The sequence below is a fragment of the Manacus candei genome, unplaced genomic scaffold, assembly GCF_025592945.1.
Source record: "Manacus candei isolate 608988 ecotype Guabito, Panama unplaced genomic scaffold, ASM2559294v1 h1tg000014l, whole genome shotgun sequence".
NCBI lineage: Eukaryota > Metazoa > Chordata > Aves > Passeriformes > Pipridae > Manacus > Manacus candei.
Genome location: NW_026138062.1, coordinates 4556116 through 4580610, shown reverse-complemented (window position 1 = coordinate 4580610; position 24495 = coordinate 4556116). Strand labels below are relative to the sequence as shown.

At 40.0% G+C, this 24495-nt stretch overlaps 1 long non-coding RNA gene across 1 annotated transcript; it reads right to left on the bottom strand.

Moving 5' to 3' along the window:
* Positions 1–2621: 2621 nt before the first annotated feature.
* Positions 2622–22802, bottom strand: LOC127468002 (uncharacterized). The gene is made up of 3 exons (XR_007903386.1): positions 22666–22802; positions 19858–19949; positions 2622–2688 (listed from the first exon to the last, which is right to left on the bottom strand). It is a non-coding gene; the product is annotated as an uncharacterized LOC127468002 (long non-coding RNA).
* Positions 22803–24495: the final 1693 nt, after the last annotated feature.

Genomic DNA, 24495 nt, shown 5'->3' with positions numbered 1-24495 from the left:
TGTGTCAGGATGTTGGCAAGTGGTTTGTGGGAAAAACTACTCTGTTGGATGCTGAAAGCATCTTTCAGATCTGCCATTTACAACTCCTCTTTTCTTGCTGCTTTTGTGCACATCTTCAAATTGTCATTAGGGGTATATATGATTGCCTGTCCAGATGTTGCATAGAAGTACCTTGAGAGAGAGAGAAAGGGGAGTTCTTGCCATGTTTCTAGTGAGAATGATGTTGTTAGACATTTGTTTCAGGGTTTGTTTTGGTTTTGTTTTTGGTTTTTTTTTACAGTCACACTCTTTGTTCACTAATGTCAGCATTGTTTATTTGTACAGGAGCTTTGTTCTCTACCAACACTGTGGCTTGCAACTGCCTTGCTGTCTCTTTGAAGCACAGTAGTTATCCCTTTCCAAACATCAGCTTCAAACTGCTGCTCCTTGGCCTTCTCTTTGACATGAGGATTATTCCTGCTGTGCAATTCACAGTGGTCCAGAAGCTCCAGATAGCTTCACCTTCTTCAAGAATCCTTCATCCTTCCTACTTGAGAGTGCAGTTGACAGAGGCAGCCAACAGGAACAGCGCTTTGGACACTCCCTTGTACAGAACAGTGCAGGAAACAGGGCCAGAAATGATTCCTGGCAGTAGTGGTACCCCAGGGCATGGTCCTCAGCACCTGCTGGAACAGTTACCCCAGTATATCAGGGGCCTCAACCCAGGCTGAGCTCCCAAAGGAGGACGCAGCTGCCTGAGTCTGGGGCTGACAGAATGCCAGGGACTCCTCACTGAGGCTGGGGCAGCAGGAGGTGAACTCCCTCCCTGCCCTTTTTGATGTAGGCAGAGGTGGAGGGTCTGTGTCGTCAAGTGAAAGAGCTGCAGTAGATCAGCAATTTGAGCAGAATCTGAGATAATGAAAGCAAGAAGCTCTGATATTCTTTCTGGGAAATTAGTGTGACAGGGTGCCTGTTTCAAGTGTTTGTGCAGCATGGGGAGCAAACAGCAGGAATTTGAGGTCTGTGTGCAGTTGCAGGACTATGACCTCTTTGGGGTCATAGAGAGACATGGTCAGATATCTCACACAACTGCAAGAATGGATATGTGCTCTTTGGGAGGACAAGAAAAAATGTCAAAGAGAGGAAGTTGCCTGTTATTTCAGAGAACAGTAGGAGTGCACAGAGCATTGCCTGGGGATGGATGGTGAGCCATCCTAATGGGTAGCTTATCAGTCATGACTAGGTAGCAATCAAGATGAGTTTCACTGTGATGGGTGTCTGCTACAGACCACCTGAAGAGGAAGGAGAAATAGATGAGATGCCTTTTTCAGATAATTGGAAGAAGACTCACTTTTCACAGAATGACCAGACGCCTCATGGTGTTCAACAAAGAGGAGATGCAAAGTCCTGCATCTGGGAAGAAACAGCCTCATGCTCAAGGGACAAGCTGGAAAACAGCTTTGCAGAAAAAGACCTGGGAGTCCTGGTGGTCACCTGGCTGTGATGGAGTTCATTTTTTCATAGCAGCCCTCACAGTGCTGTGCTTTGCATTGGTAGCTACAAAGGTTTTGATAACACACCGGTGTTTTGGCTACTGCTGAGCAGTGCTGGTAAAGCATCATCACTGTCTCTCAACATTCCTCCCCACAGCCCAGAGGAAGGCAAAATTCTGGGAGGAGACACAAACAGGCCAGCTGACCCAAAATAACCAAAGAGATATTCCATACCATATGAGGTCAGCTCAGATATAAAAGCTAAGGAAAGGAGGAGGAAGGGAGGCATGCATTGTTTACAATGCTGCTGGCCAAGAAACCACTACACATGTTGAAGCCCTGCCTCCCGGGATGTGGCCGAACATTGCTGCTGATGGGAAATAGAGAATAAACCTTGTCATTTTCCTCTTTGCTTGTGCCCATGAAAACATTTGCTTTTGCTTTATTAAACCATCTTATCTCAACCTATGAGTCATTGTCCATCTTATTCTCTTTCCACTGTCCAGCTGCGAAGGGGAGTGATAGAGCAGCTTGGTGGGCACCTGGCCTCCAGTCAAGGTCAACGCACTACAGCCATGTATCCTTGAGGCAAAGAAGGCTAGCAGCATCTTAAGCATCATCCTAGCAGGAAAACATCACTAACAGGTTGAGTGAGGTGATCCTTCCTATACTCAGCATGGGAGAGACACATCTGGAGTCCTGTTTCTAGTGCTGGGCTCACCAGTGCAAGAGAGACATGGACATACTGAAGAGAGTCCAGCAAAGGCCACAAGAACAATTAAAAGCCTGGGGCATCCATCCTATGAGCAAAGGTTGAAATAGCTGGGACTGTTCAACCTGGAGAAGAGAAGCCTCAGGGAAAATCTTATGAATGTACAGAAATACCTGAAGGTGGGTGGAGCGAGGCTCTTCTCAGAGGTCTCCAGTGAGAGAACAAGAGTCAATGGGCACATTCTGAAATACAGGCAATGTACAGGCTTTTGCACTGTGAAGGTGGTCAGACACTGGAACAAGTTTCTCAGAGAGGTTTAATCTCCAACTTTGGACATACTCAAAACTCGACTGAATAGTGCCCTGAGCAACCTGCTGTAAGTGACCCTGCATAATCGGGAGAGCTGGATTAGACAATCTCCAAAGGTGTCTTCCCACCTCGGCTGTGCTGTGATTCTCTTATAAATCTTCTTCCACTCCTTTTTCCTTTGCATTGAAAAAAAGGCTGATAAGATAGAAAGGTAGAAAGATGAAACGGTGCATTGATCAAGTTTGTGCTTTTTCAGAAGTGTACATATATAGTGTAGATTTTATGCACATTACCTACTGGAATCAACAGGAAATTTGAAATAAATGGAGGAGATACCCAGGGGAAGCTATCTCTCTCATATGTCTCAAACAAGGGATGCCAGCTTTGATTTAGTAGTTAAATATCCAGACAACATAGACTGTGCCAGTAAATCAATAGTAGTTCTCCATTTGTGACATAATTCCTTTTTTTTTTTTTTTTAAAAGGCAGTATTTTGTGACTTGATCTTCATTACATGTAAGGTCAATGGGTCAATGGACCCGTTTCCCAGAACTCTGGTCACAGGTAGCTGGGAGTCCCCAGCTGGGGAGTTGAAGACTTCCAGCCTAAATCTGTGAGCTTTGGGAAGGAAAAGACTATAAGCATGGTAGGCTGGAGTTCAGCCACCAATTACTGTTGGGATCTGATATCTTACAAATCCATAGACAGATCCATAAGCCTAGACCATCTTGTGGAACAGGTCAAGGACTGGGGAGGATCACAGAATTTATGTGTGTGAGAATCTTGATGCAAGAGACCGCCTGGCCATATATACTTAGAATAATCATGCTAAAGAGTGAAATACTTTCTCATCACATATTAGATCAAATTTATGAGAGGATTGATTTGTTCTGAAGCTACAACATATACAATAATTTACAATGGTAAAGTATTGAATAAACATTACACTGTCACCTCTTTTCTTATTTGTCCTGAACAGTACCAGAATCAGTTACAATTCCTGAGAATGAATTCTTACTATTAGTTATCTGACCTGGATATGAATCAATAACCTAGAGCTGCAAAGCCATGCATATAATTACACCACTTCCTCTCTTAAACTTGTTTTATTATGATAACTGTAACCAACTGTTTTATGAAAAACTGCTTCTATACTGCATCTATAATCTATTCTAAAATCAGAATTAACAAACAGGACATGTACCATTTCCAGAGAATAATTACTAATTAAATGTATTCCTTTTAATATTTCATCCATTGTCCCCCAAAAGACAGAAATTTCAATCCTCTCATATACTTTTTCTACATTATTTGGAGTTTATGATCTATTCCTAAGGAATAAAAGTATAATATTATCTTGCAGAACTGAGTTGTCATGACAAAATTAATATCAGTCTAAATTACCTATGCAACAACATGATAGAAACAGAGAAATAGGATATAGTAGGAAACCAGTTCCATTTCCATTAAAAATAAAAACTCTATTAATAAGCTGCTGGTGTGATGTAACCATTTTAGGGTTAATGGTGGTTTTCTATCACGAAGGATTTTGCAAGTGTTAAAGTTATCAGTGTCCCCATGTATGCCTTAGCTCAGCAAAGCAGTTAAGCATGTGCTTAAGTCTCATTCTGTAATCTCTTTCTCTAACCATAAATCCTGCTTCATTGACTTCTGCACTTTTTATAGCTTGCTGAGGGAAATTCATACTACCTGTTTGGCAACATAACAGTAGCATGACAGACCAGTGCATGCCTGCACCATGTTTAGGATTTTATTAGAGAATACCTCTGGAAATGGGAGGAAAATGTAGTAACAGAGATAATCACCCCATTCTTTTCATTTTGATTAATGTAAAAAATTTTGACATGCAAATGGTGTGTTGTTATTTACAGAGTCTATTGAGGTATTGATACTGATTCTTCAGTTATTTTCATTATTATTTAGCCTTTATTTATCAACCCTGCAGGATGCAGAAAGCTACACAGGAGCCCTAAATCCTTGCAGTCTGAAAGGCAGATGGATGTCCTACCAAACTGAAAGTTAGGGGATAAACAGAGTGAACAAGAAAAAAACAAGTTGACTTGGTGAGCACAGTTTTTCAGGTTTTTTCCTCTCTTTTCGGTGTTAACCATCCCAGTGGCTGTACATTTTTGTATGTTTTCGCCTTTTGTACATTGATGTCAGTCATTTTTGCATGTCAACCGTGTGCAAGTAGATAATGCAAGTCTTACAGAAAGGAGACTTATTCTTATGTACTTTACACATCAAAATGATTGACAGCACTACGGATGTACTGGTGCTGTAAATAGGAGATGCAGGTCCTGACTCCAAGCCCTTTACAAGTTTTCACATCATATAGGCCTAGGTGATTTAGAAATGTTCAAAACTTTGCTGGGCAATGCTCTGCACAACTTAATCTACCTGTGAAGTTAGCCAGGCTTTGAGCAGGATTAGATGGACCAGATGACTTTATAACTTTTTCATGATGCTTTAATATTTAAAAAAAAAAAAAAAAGGAATTGAGGGTGAATAAGATTCTCCAATAAGACATCATTGGTTGTTTCATTTTATTCAGCATAATAATGTTAATTATTAAGTCAATATGTGTACACCAACATGTTAAAGAAATGTAATGAAGAGAGAAAAAAGTCTTCATGGAAGTATTAATGCTATCTTTTGAGGTGGCTAATGAGAAAATCCTGTTAGACAAGAACAGCTGAGTTATGGAATATAATTTTTGTAAGAAATGCTGACATCTGAGAATTTGTTATTGTTTCAGTTCTGAGTGGAATTAAATGTTTCTGATATGCCACACAAATACTAGTTTTGAAAAAAGGCTGAATTTAAGCAATATTTAATTTCATAATTCTCCCATTCTGTTTCAGATTTCATTCTCTGTTTTCACCCATAAAATATATGGATAGTATATATTTATACAGAGTAGGGCTGATTCTTGTGAGAGGATGTGCAGTGCCCCTTTTCCTTTTCCTCACAGCCTAGGGGTTGGAGCACTGCCATAATACAGAAGAACTGGACTGCACATCTGCTGTACTCAGACTTGCTTTGGAGTGAGCCCTTTCAGTATCTGAACACAATGTCCAGGGCAGCAGTACACTCAGGGACATGCTGTGCAGACTAGGTTGGGACTAACTTTTGGGGTTTCACTTAGGATGCAGGTTGACTGTCACTGAATGAGAGATTTTTAAGAAATTAACCTTAGCCAAGAAGCAAATGGAGAAGAAAGCCAATGGTAAAGCCCAAACTGGTATTATTCAAGAGACAAAAAGAGCCATTAAAATTTTGAATAACAGTTTAAAAATTAATGGAATACTGCAGTAAAGAAGCAAGAGATGCAGCTGTGGAAAAACTTTAGCTTTGGTAATTAACAATATCTGAGCATTCAAAACTAATCTAGAAGTAGAATGAGAGGAGAGAATATAACCAGAATTAGTTCTATGTAAATGGATGTATGCGTGAAGAAAATGAAAGGAAGACCCCCAAGAGTCCATGAGAATTTTTTTGTTGAGAGAAAACTGCAACAGTAGGACTTGAAAGAGCTGCCTGTCTCTACAAAAGAAATATAACAGAGAAAAGATGGTGCTGTCTCTACTGAAAAACCATTTGTGTGCTCTGCAGAAAATTCTTCAAAGGGGCAAAGAACCTATATTCAGGCAGAAGATCCAGACAATGTTACAGAGAGAGAAAAGTTATCTTACTTAGGTTTGCCATAGGAGAAGTATGTACTTTTTTCTGAGCAATGGCTGAGCCAAAGAACCTGGCAGAGACCTCCTCCACTCAATGCCTGAGTTTTAGCTTGGTCAACATTACACAATATGAAGCACTGAAGAACATAACAACCAGCTTCAACTAGCTCCTACTCCACCTTCCTGGAGATAAAATTCCCTCACTTTCCCAATTAAGCATAAAGCCATCAAAAGTTAGCAATAAACACCAGAATCCAAAATACTTATGACAAGTCTATTAAATAACTCATAATGTGAGTCTCTTCAACATCCTTGTATGCAGTCTTCCCTGTGTTACTGAATGGTAGAAAGGTTATCTGTCCCAAAATGTTTATGTTTAGGAATCAGAGGTATCAAGATGATGCAACTGTTTCCAGTTTTGGACTTGTCTGGGAAAAATTCACAATTCAGCACCCCGCAACGTCTCTGAATTCCACTGACATTAGGATACCTGATCTGACCTCAGGGCTCATAATGTGTTTGAGCATAAATAATTCCTCTGTCATTCTCACGAAGAGTCCCAGGACCATCAACCTGACTGACTTTATTTTGTTTCATTTTTCCCCTTCTGTATCTGCAGTCAGATGTGTACTCTGACGCCGCTTGCTAAACATGCCCATGCATTTTAATTTTTCAACTAACTTCAGATATTCCCAGAAGACAGGCACGTCTTTTCTTGTGCTGTCCCGGTGCCTAACAGTCCAAAATGCAGAACAGAGTATGATCCCATCATTTTATTTCTTTCATGAGATGTGCTGTTTTCAGATGTTTGTTAGGTTTAAGACAGGTGGCACCAGCAGTTGCATATCTAAACCTGAACTTCACTGCAAATTACTTGCACTTATGGACGCTAAGTTTTGACAGTTCTTAGAGGTCATTTTTACATTGATAATAAGGGCTGTGTCTGTGTGGCTGGTCTTAATAAATTCATGTAATTAATGAAGATTAATTAATTAACTTTCAACTAAAACAGAAATATTCGGGGATTTTCTGTGTAAAAAATTAGGTTTTTAAGCATAGACTTTCCTTTCCTGCCCTTTTGTCAGATGTCATAAAGATTATGGCTGAACAATTAAATATCTCCTCATTGATATTTAATTTGCAAGTGATACACTTGTACCTGCAAAAATAATCTCTGTCATAATGCATGGAAATGGGAAAACTGACAGGTCTTTTTGGCAATGGCAAAAAGTGGTTTATGGTAATTTAGGCCAACCTTGACCTTTCATACATAAAAACATGAAACTTTTTGACACTTACACTTTAAGACTAATTCTCCTCTTACTTTTCTTGAGTAAATTAACACTCCACTTGTTAGCAAATGGAATGCATAAACCCCAATCTTGGCTATGGTGGTGTAGGAGATCTGTGTCCAGACCTACCAGAAAGCATCTGGACACCACTTAATCTGAGCTCACCCTCAGAAGTCTTTACTCCAGAACACGGATTCATTTAATTTTTTCAGTTTCTCTTCACCCTGACTTGTATTCTATGTCCCTTGCCTGTCTTTGCATGCTACTGGTCCTTGGGTGCTAGTCATGCACCTACATCACATAGTTGTTCCCTTCACAGTCCAGTCCTTGTGTCCCTCTCTCTCCAGTCAGAGGTGATGAGACAGCCTGTGCCATACTCTGACCAGCTGCAGTAGGCAATTTCCCTTCCACAGAGTCTATGTTTTGCTGAAATTTAGTGCAGAAGAGCTGAATTTCCCTAAAGCTTCTCAGAGTATCAAAGCTGTGTTCTTTCTTTTTTATTTTTTATTTTTTTTTCCATCGGAATCCAATGGATAAATCTCACAGGTTTATCTACTATGAAAAAAGTTGTATTTTTTAGTAAAAATGCACCCAGTGCTTCACAGAGGAAAACAGTGTTTCCCAAGGGGATATTGAACGTGCTCAGACGAGTGCTCTGTTTTCCTGAGGACACCTGCCAGAACCTTGCTGATATATCAAGCGTTGAAAAATGTCTGGCATCGGCCATCTCTCACAGAGTTTCTCCCTTTGTTGAGAGTAGGAAACAGCCATGTTATGCATATTTCTTTAATTCTCTTGCCTCCCTACACCGCAAAGTTTCTCATATATTTTCTTCTATAAGCGCTGATTCCCAAAGATGACAGAATATCCAGCTCTTCTTTTGATCTGGGTTTTAAGGGAAAGGAACTTTAGACCAGGAACTGAACAAAGATAGGGGAAGGGTCTTTTTTACCTTGGCCTCTGATGGGAACTTCTTTGTCTGCTGGAAAATGCTTTTCATGAAATGTTTGTTTTCTTGGCCCCTTATCCCACTAATCATGTCATGTTGGTGCCTTCATGATCAGAAGGACATCCTGTGTTTTTTTCAGTTTAGGATTGGATATACTTCCTTGAATGTTTTTCTGATTTTTACCTCTTCCATTCTGTCCTGTATGCACAGTTTATTTCACATTTTACCTTAATGAGTTGTTGTTCACCCACATAAATTCCCATTTACCTTCTGACAACCACAGGGGTAAAAACTTCCTAAAGCACAACTGTTTTGCATGCAAATATCCATCTCTCTTCAGAGTCTATCTTCAGAGTCTTTATTCAGTCTCTCATATTTCTCTTTGCATTGCATAGGAGACAAATCCACCAGTAAGGGAAAAGCTCTTTTTTTTTTTAATTTGGTAAGGAATTAATAAACAGAGCTTCACATTTCTCTGTGCAAATTTTTCACTTGTACAATTTTTGCTTTTTGACTATTTATGCCTCAACAAGATCCTGTGGCCAATTGCTTCCTGTAATAGTCAGACTACCTTCTGCCAAACGAAACATTATGCACAGCTATCAGGCATTATTATCAACACCTATCCTGCAGTACAACTTTTGTTTGTAATGAGTAATTTAGCACTCAACAGTCTGAAACCTAAATTCACCTAATATTGTGAAGTACTCCAAGGAGACAAATTGCATGTATCTTGAACTTTTGATAATCATCTGGTAGTTTGGGGATACTATTACACTGTGGGTTTTCAGAAAAGAAAACAAAACAACAAAAAGTTCTTTTCCTCATGCAGACTTGCTTTCCCCCGCCAGAGCTGAGCATCAGCAGCTTGTGGTGCCCTCCTGGCACTAGGAACATAAGCTGGTGTACTGGTGCTCCCTCTCCAGCAGGCTTTAGCCTGCTTTGGAGATCACTGATCCAAAATGAAACCTTCTGCATTTGTTCTACTTTCAGCTGGTGAGCTAGTCCATTCTTTAATCTGCTTTGCATCTGATTCCTGGCATTTGACCAGTATTGTGAGTTTTTGTGAGCTTATAAAATGTTACCACTTTGTTAACCAAGATTCTCTCTCTCTTATCACAGGGACCTACTGTCTTTGACAGTGATTTTTGGCTTTCACCATCTTTCTCTCTCACTGCTTTAACTAAAATGCTTGCCTAGACTCAGCAGTGCAAGAATCAAATATTGATCTGCTTCTCTGGCTAAAGCAATACAGTACCCATTGTTCTAAGGAACCGCAATGGCTAGTTGAGAAAAAGAAATTTAGTTGTCAAATATGGTATTTCCTTGGTGAATTCTAAACTCCTCAACACTGAGTGAAAAATATATGAGAGGTGAGTACAGTTCTGGCTGGCTTCAGCTACCACTTAACTTCCTTCTGAAAAATGCCTTGAGATGGCTGCTACTTTTTGTTTTGTGGATCTTAGGCTTGATATTAGAGCAATTACTATCTGAGTCATAGGTGGGCTCAGAGGTGGACATCGAATTTTCTGAATTGCGGGACTTATAAACTCTTCCTCCCTAGGGATTCACTACTGTAAACTGAGAACAGTAGGAATAGTCTGTATGGTCAGAATGTTGTCTCTGTTCCCAGGCTCTACTGTTGGCAGTCTTTGTGTGTTCGATTGTCTATGCTCCCCCTCCTCAGAACAAATATAATTCTTCCCTTTAGCATCTCTCATGTCTCCCCTTGGCTAACAGTGACCTCTCTTCCTCGTATAATTCTTCTCTCTGGCTTGTCAATAGCTTGTTATTCCTAGTAGAGACTTCAGCAGCCAACTTCTACTTCAGGCATTTTCTCTTTGCCAGTTTGTAAGTCTCAAGATAATTCAATGCCATATTCACTCCTCCATTTCACTCTTGCCTCCTTTGCTCTCCTCAGTGTGACTTCCAAGAACTGGGTATTGGTTTTATTTATTTTTTTTTTTAAAGAGGTTTTATGTAGCAGACATCTTATCTTGAAATTTACTGCTTTCTAACTTACATGTGTTGGGGCAACCTAGACAGATAAGAGCTATCTTTGCCTTCTGATGTGCACAGCTTGCTCTTTGGGGTCATAGTCTGGCACAGACTCAGCTTAGATGCATGCAGGACTGTTCCAACAAGGACAGTTGATCTCTTGGGACAGAAACCAGAGGGATGGCAGTAGAAGGGTATTGGTATGTGTGCAGGCTCACATGACGTAGAGTCAGGGTGCATCCAGGAGAAACAACCAAGCCTGGGAAGTGGGGAGTCCTTCCAGGTAAAGTAGAAAAGCCTTAGCCAACTAGAGCCCTGTGGTACCTGGGAATGGCATTAATAAGGAAAATCCAAACTGCTCTGCTGAGTGGCAATACAGGAAAGAGTGGGCCTAAGAAGTCCTATGACACACTGTAGGTAGGCTGCTGGAAGACCGAGGAAGCAGAATGCTCAGAACAAGAAAGCAAACACCTCAGGAAAAGGAGCTGCTTCTTTTGCTTTGCCAAATATAAGCCAAACAAAAGAAAAATAGTTGATAGTGTCCTAAAAAGTGTGGTCTTAGCAGACTAGGAACTCAACAGCCCCTTCCAATGCATTGCTATGCCATGAGGGACACAACCTGCCTGTACAAACATTCAAGTAATGAATGGGAGTAGAAGGGTAGTAGTACTTTTGTAGACGTTGTTCTGCTAAGACAACAGCTAGGATATGGGGTTTGATTTTGGTATTTTTTCAAAAACTCTTGAAAAGATGGAGAGAGTTCTGAAAAAATGCAGTAAGTGATTTAAGAACTGGGAAAAAATTTTTTTTTAATCTTATCAGAAAGAAAATTGAGAAGGGATTTGATGGGAGTATATAAATCCCTTTCCTGAGACCACTGAAGTGATCTTGAATTTAATGGAGACTGAAACTGGTTGGAATCTGAAGCTAAGTCAATCCAGGACAGAAGTTAGATACTTTTTTTTCAGGCAGTGAGAGGGATTAACCATTCAAACTAACTACCATGCAACAGATTTTCTGTCTCCTGCTATTGTAAGATCAAGACTAGATATTCTCTAGAAGTTACGCATTAGTCAAACACAAATTATCCTTTCATCAAACAGAAGTTATTGGGCTCCATACAGAATTAACTGGGTGATGAAGTAATAGGTCTAACATACTGCAGATCAAATTTTATGATCTAATAGTTCATTTTGGCAGTGGAATCTAAATGTGTATGTGTGGATGTGTACCTGTGAGATTGTATTTCTTAGGATCATGGAGTGTGTTGGTTTTCATTATAGCATTCTCCATGATCTCTTAAATTCCCATCTCTTATATCAGGCCATGTCTGTGTAAGTTCTTCCCGTGCTATCCTCCTAATTAGCTGCACAGGCACACTTCAAATTCAATATACACTCTATGCTGTAAATGTGATAATTTCTGTAAACACCGTATATGTTGTAGCACCCCATCAATTTTGACCAATCAGCCCTCAGAATATAGCTGGTTCCTTTAAGGAACCTCTTGATTCCTTTGAATAAAATGAGAAGGACACTGAAGCACTCAGAGGTTCTGATTTTGAACAAACTCCTCATTCAGTACTATTTGCTCACAAGAACCAGTGCTGAAGTTGAATGAGAGATTTTGCTTCTGTTTGTCCATGCAAATTCATCTCTACATATTAATTTCATATTTCAGCTGCTTATCTAGCCTACCTCATCTCGCACTCTACGCAGCTCATCTGAAAGCAGTGATGACACAAATAATCTTTTAAAAATTCTTAGTACTTAGTTATATAAATACATTTAGATGTCTGGTGTATGAAGACCTCTCAAATAGTAACTCCTAGTTATGACTTAATGTCTTAAGATTTATGACTAAGGAGATTTTGCTTGGGAACATCTACACACGTATTTACAAAATCAGGTAATGTATAACAGCTGCAGACATGTCTGACTTCAGTAAAAGCAAGATGAACAGTGAAGCTTCGTCCAAGCTGACCAAGCATAACTCATGCATCAAGACTTCTTTCTCCATCCAGGCCTGCATGTGAGAAAGTCCTGGAAATTATCTCATCCCTAATGAGCTCGTCTGGAGCCTATTCACAGATAAGTTATTACAGCTATGCCTGTAGAAGGAATAGATGTAACCTGGGCTACTCTGTACATACAGTATGTATACCAGGACTGCAGTGATGGAAAATAGAGAAGATAGATATAAATATAGATGCCGTATATTATTAAAACTATCGCATGACCCTACTGCAATACATTCACTGCAGAGTGGGCAGGTTCACTTGACAATGATGTTGTGACCAATAAATATTTTTAGGTCATGGAGTAGTAGAGGTATTCCTCAGGATAAGTTCATGACAGAGCGGGAAGATTAATCTACAAACTGATTGGTAGGTAAATGAACTTTTCCTTAGAGAATACTAAGAGAGATTATCTGCTTTGTAATTAGAGATGTGATTGGAACACATGTAGGCATATCTGAGTCATATTCTTGACTTCAGTAACTCCAGGTGAGGCCCAAAGTATCCAGTGTCTGCTGTCAGGAGATGAGTGGCTGATGCCCTTTTCTGCAGTACCTCAAATTTCTCATACACTGGGCTTGGAGATCTCTCCAAAGACAAAGTATTAAAAGAAATGGAACAATTTATAAATTCCTTGATACTTTACTAGTAAGTCTGAGGCAGAGGGTTTGAAATTCTTTCTAAGCTCCCACTGATGGGTGGCCACTGATTTGAGAATACTGAGCACGCCAGTATCAGAATTGGGAGCAGTTCCTCAATTTTATGATAGTTACATTTGCTCTTGGCCCCCTTGATTCCAGCAAGCCCAAGAAATGTGAATACTCATAACTGCAAGAAAGTAGAGTCTGGAAGCATATGAACATTTTTGACAGGGTCCTACAGTGGTTGAACTAATTACTCAGGAGAAATGTTTAAAAATGGATGGAGTTGAACGTATCCTGATGTTACAGTCCTTCCTGGCGGTCAGTTCCTCCATAGGGAAATATTTAAATCAAAAGGATTAAATAGAAGTCAGCTGGAGGGAAAAACACAATAAGAAAGTCAATAAAACCCTTTCAAACTGAGTACCAAATACATTTGTTTTGAGAACTAATTCCCTGGGAAAGAAATAGTGAAATTCAATAGACAGATAACATGATAAAATAATACAACCAGAAAATGAATACTTTATATCAAATCAATAAATTTATGACTGAAGTGCAAAGTCCTCCTAAATAAACACTTTCCAAAATAATTTGGTGCAGTTAAATTATCTGTGGAATGTTTTCCTGTTCCAGGTCATTTACTATGGGCTGTCGCAAATCTCAGTTCCAAAGGATAGTGGGTGATATTCTTGATCTCTGATAATCAGAGAGCCTGAAGCATCTGAAAAGCAGCCACCAGAATGAAGGACTGCTTAATACCTTTAAATAAGGAAAAGATTGACTTTTTAAAATGATAGGTACCTCATAGAAAATCTTTACAGAACAAGAAAACAGACTGATAGCAGAATTTTTGTTTGGATGTCAAGTAGAGAATAGCTTTGTATTATTGGCAAATTGTGTTACTCTACACAAACCTCTTCATTGAGCAATTAATGAGTGGAAGGTGGTAGAATTTAGTCCTATTACAGAATCATGAGAGGCTCTAGCTAAGGTCATGCTGCAGGTATTCCTGTAATAGGGAAAAGCCCTCCAAAAGGAGGGTTTGCAGCTACTCTAGACGAGATGTCATCACTGTTTGCCAGCAGGGCCAGACCATGTGGCCCATGATCAGCTCATGAAAGACACATCAGGGAAAGGAATTAGCCACCCACAAAAAGCAGATAGACAGAAGGCTGCTGCCATAAGGATCTCATAAGAAGTTTTGTGCACAGATTTAAACCTAATCCATGAGGTTTTTGCACCGGAAATGTCTTTGGCATTCTCAGACCTGTCAATACTCATGACAGCTCCACAAATGCTGGCCCAGTCTGAAGCTGGGAAGAAGCGAGGCTTATTTTGTCATTTTACAGATAGGAAACTGGAGCACATACAAATCAGGGGTGCAATTCACAGGACTAAATATAAGCATCTACTGCCATTGTAAACATCTGAAGTTATCCAAAATGTCTGCATGGAGCTGGCAGATGCAGGCAGGACCTACAGGAGGTCCACAGTCTGATGGGCCAGAGCTGGAGGCTGAGCAGTACACCAAATAGGAACTGAAAATGGCTTTATGTTTAGAAACCTGAACTGCTCTCTGAATCATTGTTCATGGACTGAATATCTACTGCAGGGCAGGAATTTGGAAGCAGGTATTTTGTGAGGTGGTTCATTTTCTTTCATGTCTACACTTTCAAGATATGTATAATTCAAGTACTCTTTACCATATCATGTCATGGACATGTCTATTCCCTTCTGTCCAACACAGAGGAACATTTCTGAGAAAATCAGAATCTGAGAGGTTTCTCAGACTTGGACATTAATATAATAGAGGAAATCCATTTATAGACAGCAATTACTGAAGCTCTATGTTATTTGTAAATATGTAGAATGAGTTTATTGCATAAACAACCAATACCACTTGATTTCAAATCTAGGGGGAAAAATTGCAAATTTGGTCCTTCAAAAGCCAACTTATTTCCTCCCCATAACGTCTTTTATGTGAGAATTTCTTGAGCTTGGGAAATCCCATCAGGATCAGTTCAGCTTAAATATTTCCTTTCCAGCCCATTCAAACTGCTGTCTATTAAATGACTTCGTGGCTTCCTGACACTGTAGGCAGCTTAGCTGAAAATTTGATTAAGCAAAATAATTGCCTGTTGTACAGCAAGAATGTGAGGTTTTGTGGGAGAGCTGGGTTTTTGTCATTCATCTCTGTCAGGCCATTGCATTTTGATGCACATTTGAATTGATGTCATTGCTGACAAATCAGTCCCTGCCCATCCTTTGCTTTATTATGTTTTCCATTGATATTTCTGAGAAAATAAAAAAGATCTTAAAGTTTCTTAAGGACAAGATCTGCAGTCCCAGTATCAGCTCTGGGTGATCTCAAACTACATATCACTAGTAAGGATTTAGCCAATTGAGTTATTATAGCTTAACTAAAATAGCTCCAGCAAAGTTAGAGGGTAATATCAGCTTTCAAACAAGATAGGAGATATCTCGCAGAGATGTGGAGAGCAGCTCTCCTCATTGAGTCCTATCCTATCACACAGTGTAGTGTAATCAGAAGCTTTGACTTGGGAAAAACCCCTGAATTCAGTCAGGTGTCAGAGCTGGACACAAAACAAGGATGGTGGCTATTGGTTAACTGCTCCATTAATGCTGTGTGGGACAGAAGCTCTTCAGTGCCATGTACCTCTGTAGTTCCAGCACTACATTGCATTCTCAGCAGGCAGTTTTGGACAGCTTTTCTCATCTCCCAAACCAGATTGCCGTTGAGTTCATGGGCATGAACTCGTGTAAGACCAAACAGTCAGTCAAGGAATGGTAGCCAGGAAGGAAATAAGAAGGAAGGAGAAGTAGGAAGGAAGTACCCTGTTGCACCAACACATAGAAATGAACAAAACGAGACCACTGTATCATGACACAACGTCAATGTACAAAACCAAACACATTTGGTTTTTAAAGTGTTTCAGGTGTTTGTGTTGTTAATGAACATCATTCTGTCTGCGGTGTAATGTTAGTGTGATCTTCTTGGGCGTAAAATCCTCATATCACCCATTACTCTTCAGTATATAATAGGTAAATATGTTTTGATATTGCAAGTTTGTTAGTTTTAGGGATCCGCTGGCTGACAAGGTATTCCTGTTGACCAAAAGGAAGGTTTCAAAACTTGGTGGTATAAATAAGCTAGTTGGTCTTAATACTGTTATCAACAGGTTTTTCATCTTGACTAACATTTGAAATAGAGGTTCAGTGATATGTCTGATTTACAAATACAGATGAAACTTTAAGAGGAAAATTGGGCATAAGAAAAAATGTGATAGGCAGTGTTCCAAACAAAGTCAGTAGTTGACCAGCAGTGTCTGCACTAGTGTCAAGCATCAATGGATAATAAGACACATACTTCTGAGTGATCTGTAGTCCTGAAGGATTAGGAATTTTCAAATCTCAGTCTTGGATAAACATTGTATTAGAAATACTGAGATGCACTGATATAGATAAATAAGGCATTCACAATACCTTGGAAGATCACAGGAAAAAGAAACTGGAAAGGGTTTTGAGAGGACATCCACTCACTCTGCCCCCTCAAGGCAATATAAACTATACCTGTGATATTCCTGACAGACACTTGTCTAACCTGTTTTTGAAAAAAACACCAGTGATGGAGATCCTTCATCTTCCCTAGGCAATCTATTCCAAGGCTTAATGAGAAAGTTTTTCCTAACGACTACCCTAAATCCCCTTTGCAGAAATTTAAGCTCATCAATTCTTGTCCTATCTACCAGGGACACGAAGAAGAGATTACTCCCTGTCTGTGTGAATACACTTCAAAATTATGAAAATTTCTGGCTTCATTTCCCTGGGATAGGCTTTGCAATTTCAGGAAGTAAAAGAAGACTGGTAGGAAAAAAAGAAGTCAGGAAGCAGGAGAGAGCAAGTGTATAGGAGTAGGATTTCATACCTATAAACTGCTATATGCAGATATAAAAGTGATGTATAATGGATGTACATTTTATGAACTAAGGTGCTAGAAATCAGTGAGTAAGAGTGCAGTCTAAGACCATAAACAGCCATGGGAAAACTTCTGATTTTTGACAGGGATCATATCAGTACCACAAAGATAAAACTTGTTAGCGTGTCTTGATTGTCTGCCTCAAAGGCTGATTCTGATGCCAGTTTCATTTTGCAAAGTGGCAATTGATTTCTGACTTTGTTTTGAGGTCTTGGCAGGAGGGCAAATTTGAAACAGAGAGAAATTATTTTTATCACATTGGGTAATAATAAGATACATCTCTGTTAGCAAAGTAATTTAGACCAGTAGGAGCAGTCTGATAGGGTAAAACAGTTGGTGCTGAGGACCCCATATCCACACTCTGTGCGTTTCAGAGAGGGTGAATCTGGATTAGCTGTGGCACAAGCCTTCGAACTGAATGCCTCTAAGCAGTGGAAACACTGTACGTGCACTTCTGGAGAACACCTCCTGGTGTATTTCCAACAGGAACACAGCTGATGCATGCCAATGTGTGATGTGAAACAAGTGAACCAACACCCAACAAGTGAAGACAACTAGGAAATGCGCTTTGTAAGTGCAGTCTTGATTTGAAATAAAATGCTAATTTCTTTCTAGGTCAAGAAAGTGCCAAGTTTTGCTCTCCACCATTTCAACAGTGTCATGGCCAATTTGATATTAAGCTTCAAAACTAGTTACTCAAAGAGAAATACTTTCCCTAACCAATACAAGCTTCAATCCGTGTGGCAGTTTTGCCTTTAAAACCCTGGATTTTCAAGGCCAGATAGTATATATTCTGCAGTCAGTATATCCATTTAAGGAGTTCCCATCCTTCTCTTTCCTCCCAGTCACTGCTTGATCCCCTTGGTCCCTCATTTTTGCTTACATACAGGTTTATGAACTGTGAACTTGATCTGGGTTCTGAGGGGCAATGGGAGAGCAGACCAAAATGGCCAGAGTGACTGCAGAGAAAGTAATTACATCATCATCATCATAACTGAAGAAAAAGTTGTGAATCTTCAGTCTTGGGAAATGATGGACCTTGCCAACAAACATCTGTCTGAACCATAGGACTGACAAACTACTTCTGCAGTTATTTTCTGCTGCCCCTCAAAGTGAGTAGATTGCTTAAAGAAGGCATAGAGTGAGGGAGCTCATCCTAAGGATTGCTTTTGCTGGATAGACAAGAGAGGAAGAGCAGCATGGGTGATGAGGAGAAAACTATAGGGATCTAGGCAAGATGGTGAAGCCTTGGTAAGGATTTTAGTGTTGATTCCAGAAAAATGAATGACAGAAAGGAAAGGTATATAATGGAGGCCGCTTGGAAGCAGTGTCTAGCCCTAATGCTGCTTTTCTGGTGTCTCTTCCATACTTCAAACATAATTGTATGGTCATTTGAGCCAGAACAGACAACATCTTTTTTTGTCCTACTCAATTTTCAGCCAGGTCAGTGTCCTGATCTGCTTCACTGTGTGACCATACAAATGATCACTGGAGAATGGGGTTTAGGAGAAGGAGCAAAGGACCACCGGAGTCATCATGGCCACCTGAAAACCTCTGTGTAAGCTTTGTGCAGACAAAAATGAGGGAAATGCAAGCCAGACTGACTAAGATGAATGATAATGTTATTCATCCTTGCGGTTTGGAAAGCACTTAGCATGATTTAAAATGAAAGAAATGTCCAAATATAGAGACCTGTCTTGATCCCACTGGACACAAATCTCCTTGAAAGGCAGGCTGAAATTCATTTTACCTGTCTTCAGTTATCTAAAAGTAAAATGTCTAAGCCAGTCACCCCCGGCTCCCTGTGTATTCCATCAGGAGAAATAGGTATTTCCAGAGGGTGATTGATCCCTTCTTAAGGTGGATGTCTGACACAGGTCACTTAATTTTCTTTCAGAAGGTGCCAGTTTCTCCCCATTGTCTAAAAAAAAGAAGCAGAGTGGCTAACTCAGACTTAGATGATGAATTTTTAGGCGTGTAGAAGTAGGTGAGTTGAGCCCCATCCCAGGAAACCTCACTGTCGGGGCACCACTGCAGAGTCATATGGTCACAGTTGCATTTCACATACATGGCCAAAGTCCTAAGTGGCTTACGTGTAAGTAAGGCCTCATAGGTCAATGAATAACAAAATTCTCTTACTCCAGGGCAGTAGGAGTCAGTCAATAATGAGAAACTACTTTTACTGAGATGGCCTAATAATTCTTCCCACCAAGGAATTTGATTTGTGATCTATTTTTTTACCAAGATCTTTATCTGAAATCAAAGGAAGGATTGGACTTGGTGTGAGTCATCTCAGTGCCTCACCAAACATAGTAACAATTTGAACTTTTTAAAATTTGGAACAGATGTTATGATTTAATAATACAACAGAAATCATTGGAATCAGGTATATACTTTAAAAAAGCTTTTTTCTAACACGTGTGTGGATTTCCTTGTTTATTCAGTTGTGGCATTTCAGGATTCTGTTCAGCTGTAAATATTTTATTACATGCCATTTATTTCTGTAATGTACAAATGCTTTTGTCATACTCTAGTCAGGTTCTGTCATGATCAGAACAAGAGTTCAGTTCATTTTTTCCCCATAAAACTGAGTTTGATTTTTCTCAGTTTTACCAACAAGCTCCAAGTCTCCCAAATCCAGGCACTATGTAAAATTTCCTTGGTTTCACTACTGGCCTCACTAATGTTTAGATCAATAAACATCACAGTTTGCTATACCAAAAAAAGTCTCATTTTGAATCTTTCTGCTCCTCAGAGACTCACTCTGCATTCTGCCAGTGTGCTGATGCAACATCACCTTCTGTGTCATGAGGTGCCCCATTACACTGGGTCTATGGTAGTGCAGAGTCAGTGTCCTAAGAAGAAAAAGGACATGAACATACATGAATAATGCACAATACACTTCTTACTCTACCTGTTTAGCTAAGCGTTAAAAAACAAAAGGCAAAACAATATAATTCTTATCTTTAAGCAGTAGATATTTTACGTAGATTTCCCTCTTGTATAATTGCATGATTTATAAACTAAATCATATCCACACTAAATCACATCCACATTAAATGACATCCAGCATAACTGGCATTTAGGTATCAGATTCCCAAGTGAAAGGTGTGTCATGGAGTTATTGTCTTACCCAGGGGAATAAAAAAATTACTGAGAGTTACTCAGATAGCTAGAAAATTGTACCAAGCTCACCAGGAGCCATAGTAAGTATTACTATCTGTAGGGAAAAAATAAAAAGGAACAAACTGGGGTAAAAGTTTCAGTGAGCAGCTCGAGGGTATTTTCTCCTGCGTTTTGTTTGTTTGTTTGTTTGTTTTTGTTTTAAAGCTACAAAAGCCAATCTTCACTCAGGAAATAGGATTTTTTGTTTACATGTGACGAGTTTGTCTTTTGACAGTTTTTCTCTTTAATCAGAGTTTGACTCTATCACAATAAATGGCATTTGTGTTCTTCTGATCAAAGAACTGGACAAGATATAATTAGAAATACTTTAGCTGACCTTTCATAAACCATGATCCCCAACAAACTTGTTCAGAATCACATTAAAAATGGTCTTACATCTTTTGTGGGTACAGACAAGATTACAGGATACTTTTATTTTAGAATAATTACACAGTGACCTTCAGTGTTATTTGCAAAGGTCATATTCTCTTCACATACCCTTGATTTCCTTTCAGTTTTCTCTTTTGTCCCACCAGACATAAATTTAGCAAAGGAAGAAGAAAGAGAGAGTATTTTTTCTGTGGTTGAAAACTGAAGAAGATAGTTCAAAGTCCCCATAGGCACTCAGAGGGCTGTGGGCTATGATAGGCTATTTTCTACCATTTAGCTCCTGTATTATCACTACTCCTTTTTCTTCATTATTCTCCACTTATCACATGCAGCATCACTACAGAGCCCAAATAGAGAGTTGTAATTACCCAGCTGCCACCTGATAGTACCCCTTCTATCATCTTTATCTCACAAGGCCTTGCTGTTTCATCATTGGATAAAACTTGCCCATGGCAATGCCTGTGATAGCACATCTCAGAGATACATTTAAAGTTTACTCATTTATCGCAGAAAAATGCTGAACCCATGCAATTATTAGATACACTTGCCAATTTATTTGTTCAGTAAGGCTACTGTAACTCCTTTTTTTATCAGCTATTTGTTCTGTTCTTCTTGAAAACACTGAGGTCACCACTGGGTACTGAGGTGAAATAGAAAATTTCTAAGCTATCCAGGCAGAAGGCAGCCCAGACACCCATTGATAAAAATAGACCTATGCTTTCCCTGGGTATGTGGTGTGAAATACCTGTATTTTGTGTATATTTTTTTTTTTATCTAAATCTATTGTTTTGAAGCTAACTTGTGGGTCACATGGCTTGAGCATCCCATACACCCAAAGGAGATTTCATGCGCTGTGCTACGACTGTCAGGTTCAATCCAGAAATACCACATTTGGGAAATAAGTAATCTGCTGACAAGCATAAAAACTAAGCGTAAAAATGTGAGGACATAATATTAAATGTATCCAGATGCAATTGCTCTATGAGTAGTCAGCATCTGTTCTGGCCTGCATGTCTGAGTCTGATATTTTAAATTGGTATTTTTCTCTGGGATCAATGTACGCTTCCTGTCCTTTAAAGAGAAATAAAATATAGGAAACAGGAGAACTGAGAGTAAATGAGAGTTAAAAATAATGTTTTTCCCTAAAATTTTCAAATTACATTTACAATATAGCAACAGCAACACTTTCAGCTGAATCCCCACACTATGGGGAGCCCCACAGAGCTCCCAGTTACTGTGTGAGATTCTCACTCATTTTACCTGGGCAGTGGGGCAGACGGCCTGAATTCAGGCTGTGCTGATTTGCTCTGCAACCTTGGTCAGTGCATGCAGGATATGCAAACATAGGTGCTGAAGTGAGACATGGTGAACAAAATCAACACAGGCACAGCAAAAACACTGAGATCCCAGCACCAAGACATCCCAGAAACTCCTCAGGATTCCCTTGGACCAGCCAGACTCACAGCAGCTTGGCTCAGGCATGATCCTGTCTCCATGCAGGAGGGTCTGTATATCTCTCTGGTTGCATCTACTTGTCCCCAAGGCAGGGAAGGCAAAGCAGGGTGAGCCCGTCTGGCTCCATGCATATCCAGGTACCTAAAGTTGGTCTCACCTGGTACAGAGGTGACTGCTTCTTTCTTGAATCCCAGCTGGCCCAAACAGCAGCAGAGCAACACTACATAAGAGTTAATAAACTTGGCTAGATCTGGGCAGCTTCTGCATCCCAACATCCATGGTTTATCAGCCACCTGGATAAACCACCCACGGGTAGTTGAGAGTTGTCGAGAGAACTAGGAACCTGTTAACGTGAGTCAGAGAAGCCAGAAAATTTAGAAGAGCATTACCAGAGCTAGTCAGTGGTAAATTTGTGGAAGGAAGGTATGGCAGAGCTGCTGCTCTGCAAGGGCATTTCTTCACAACCAGTGAGAGACATCTGCCTCCCTATGGGCTTCTGCCATGGGATGTTACTTCTGAAGCTAGGGGCTTCAGCCAGGACAATCCTCTCTGGAAACAAACCTGGTAGGAACTTCCATCCTCTGTTTTCTGTTGCTGCCATCCTTGTTCTGGGATAAACTGCTTTGAGACCTGCTCTCATTACCAGGATCACTTAGGCTAACCACAGTGTTCTGGCACTGTAGAGGGAAAGAGGATCTTGGAGATGTTCTGGAGATGATTGCCTGACATGCCCTCTGTGAGATAAACACCAGGATCCCACTGAGTCTTCTATTCGCCTTCCAAACACTACACACGTACCACACCCTTCAGAGAAATTCAGGTAGCTTCAAACTTAGGGTGTTCATGAGAGAAGCCTGAAAAGTTTTCACAAAGCTCTCACCCACTTAAAAAAAAGAGAATGACAGATAATTAGTGGAAATTGGCATTGAATATTGGCTCCACAAAGTATGTTAGAGTTATTTTCTCCCAGCCCCCAAATACCTCTGCACAGTGTTTGTGTGCATCCTGACACAAAATGACATATGATATCATGAATTTTTAACTAATATTTTATTGAGTTTGCATGCATTTCATAAATTTTTATTACTTCTTAGCACTCAGTATTTTAGTATGGAGTTTACTATCGCAGTTACTAAAAAAAAAACCAAAGCAGAACCTATTGCTCTTTTAAAAGCAGTACTTTTAATTAAGCAATGAATGTGTAGCTGAAACTGTGTGCCATGCAGTGAATAGTTGGCTTGCATAACTATAAACGCTGACAGAGAGACTGAGCAGCTCACAAGCCCTAAAAGGCCTTTATTGCAGGTACAGCAGTCATTTTACCATATACCATAGTTAATATTCAGGAAATAAAATTATAAATAATATTTAAATATTTGGCTCCATTTAAACAAGTTTAGTTTTGAAACAGAGCTGAACCAGATGCTGGCTTTCTTCAGTGAGCCAAAACCAGCATATGGCCCTCCAGATCTGGCTGCTCCCCCCACTAGTACCACATATTTTTCTTTTTGAGGAAGGCAAACCCAAGAGGTAGCATGTTCATCCTCTCCAGGCAAAGCTCCTCAGGATCTCAGCAGCAGGACATTTGTCTTTTCTCGCTTGACAACTACAATAAAAGATCTGGAGAAGTTTGTCATTCAGGCTGCCGAACTGCGTTTATAAGGGCTAACTGATGGTGAGGAGCAGATTGTTATTTCCCCTTCCTTCCTCCCGTGCATGGAGAGCACGATGGTGATTTTCCAGATGCAAAAAGGTTTGACTCGTCCCCTCCTTGCCAAGCATGAACTTGGCTATATGGGATCAGAGAAGTGCTCTGTGGAAACAGAGGAGCTGATTTATGCTGACTCTCCAGATTCATGGGAGAGAGAAGGCAGCATCACTTTCTGAATCCCTCAGACATGCTTTGCAGCTGGTCTTGTATTTCTATGGCCTAGAAATAGAAACCCTTGCAAAATTAAGACCAGGGAGCAGTGCCCAGGGCACTGACACTGCTGTGTACTTAGTACATGTTACACAGGCTCTCACAAGCTTCGCTTTTGATTCCACTGAAATAAATCTTGTTCTTATCTAGATAATGAGGGTTTTTTTGAGGTCTTTGGGAGGAGAGGCAAGGGATGCCTCTGTTGTTTTTATTGCATTTATCTAAAGGTCCATTAAATAGATTGAGCCCTTGAATCAGAAATAAGCACGTGCTGGGGCAAAGCCTTATTCAGCAAAGCACTTACAAATATGCTGAAACTTAAGCATAAACCTCGTATTCTCTTCACTCCTGGGCCTGATATAGGGGACATCCATTTGCGCACAGCAGGATGTTTGGTCTTAAAATAATTGAATTTTGTAAGATGTGTTCAACCTGGGTCAAGTCCAGAGAGGAGACAGATCAATAGCTGC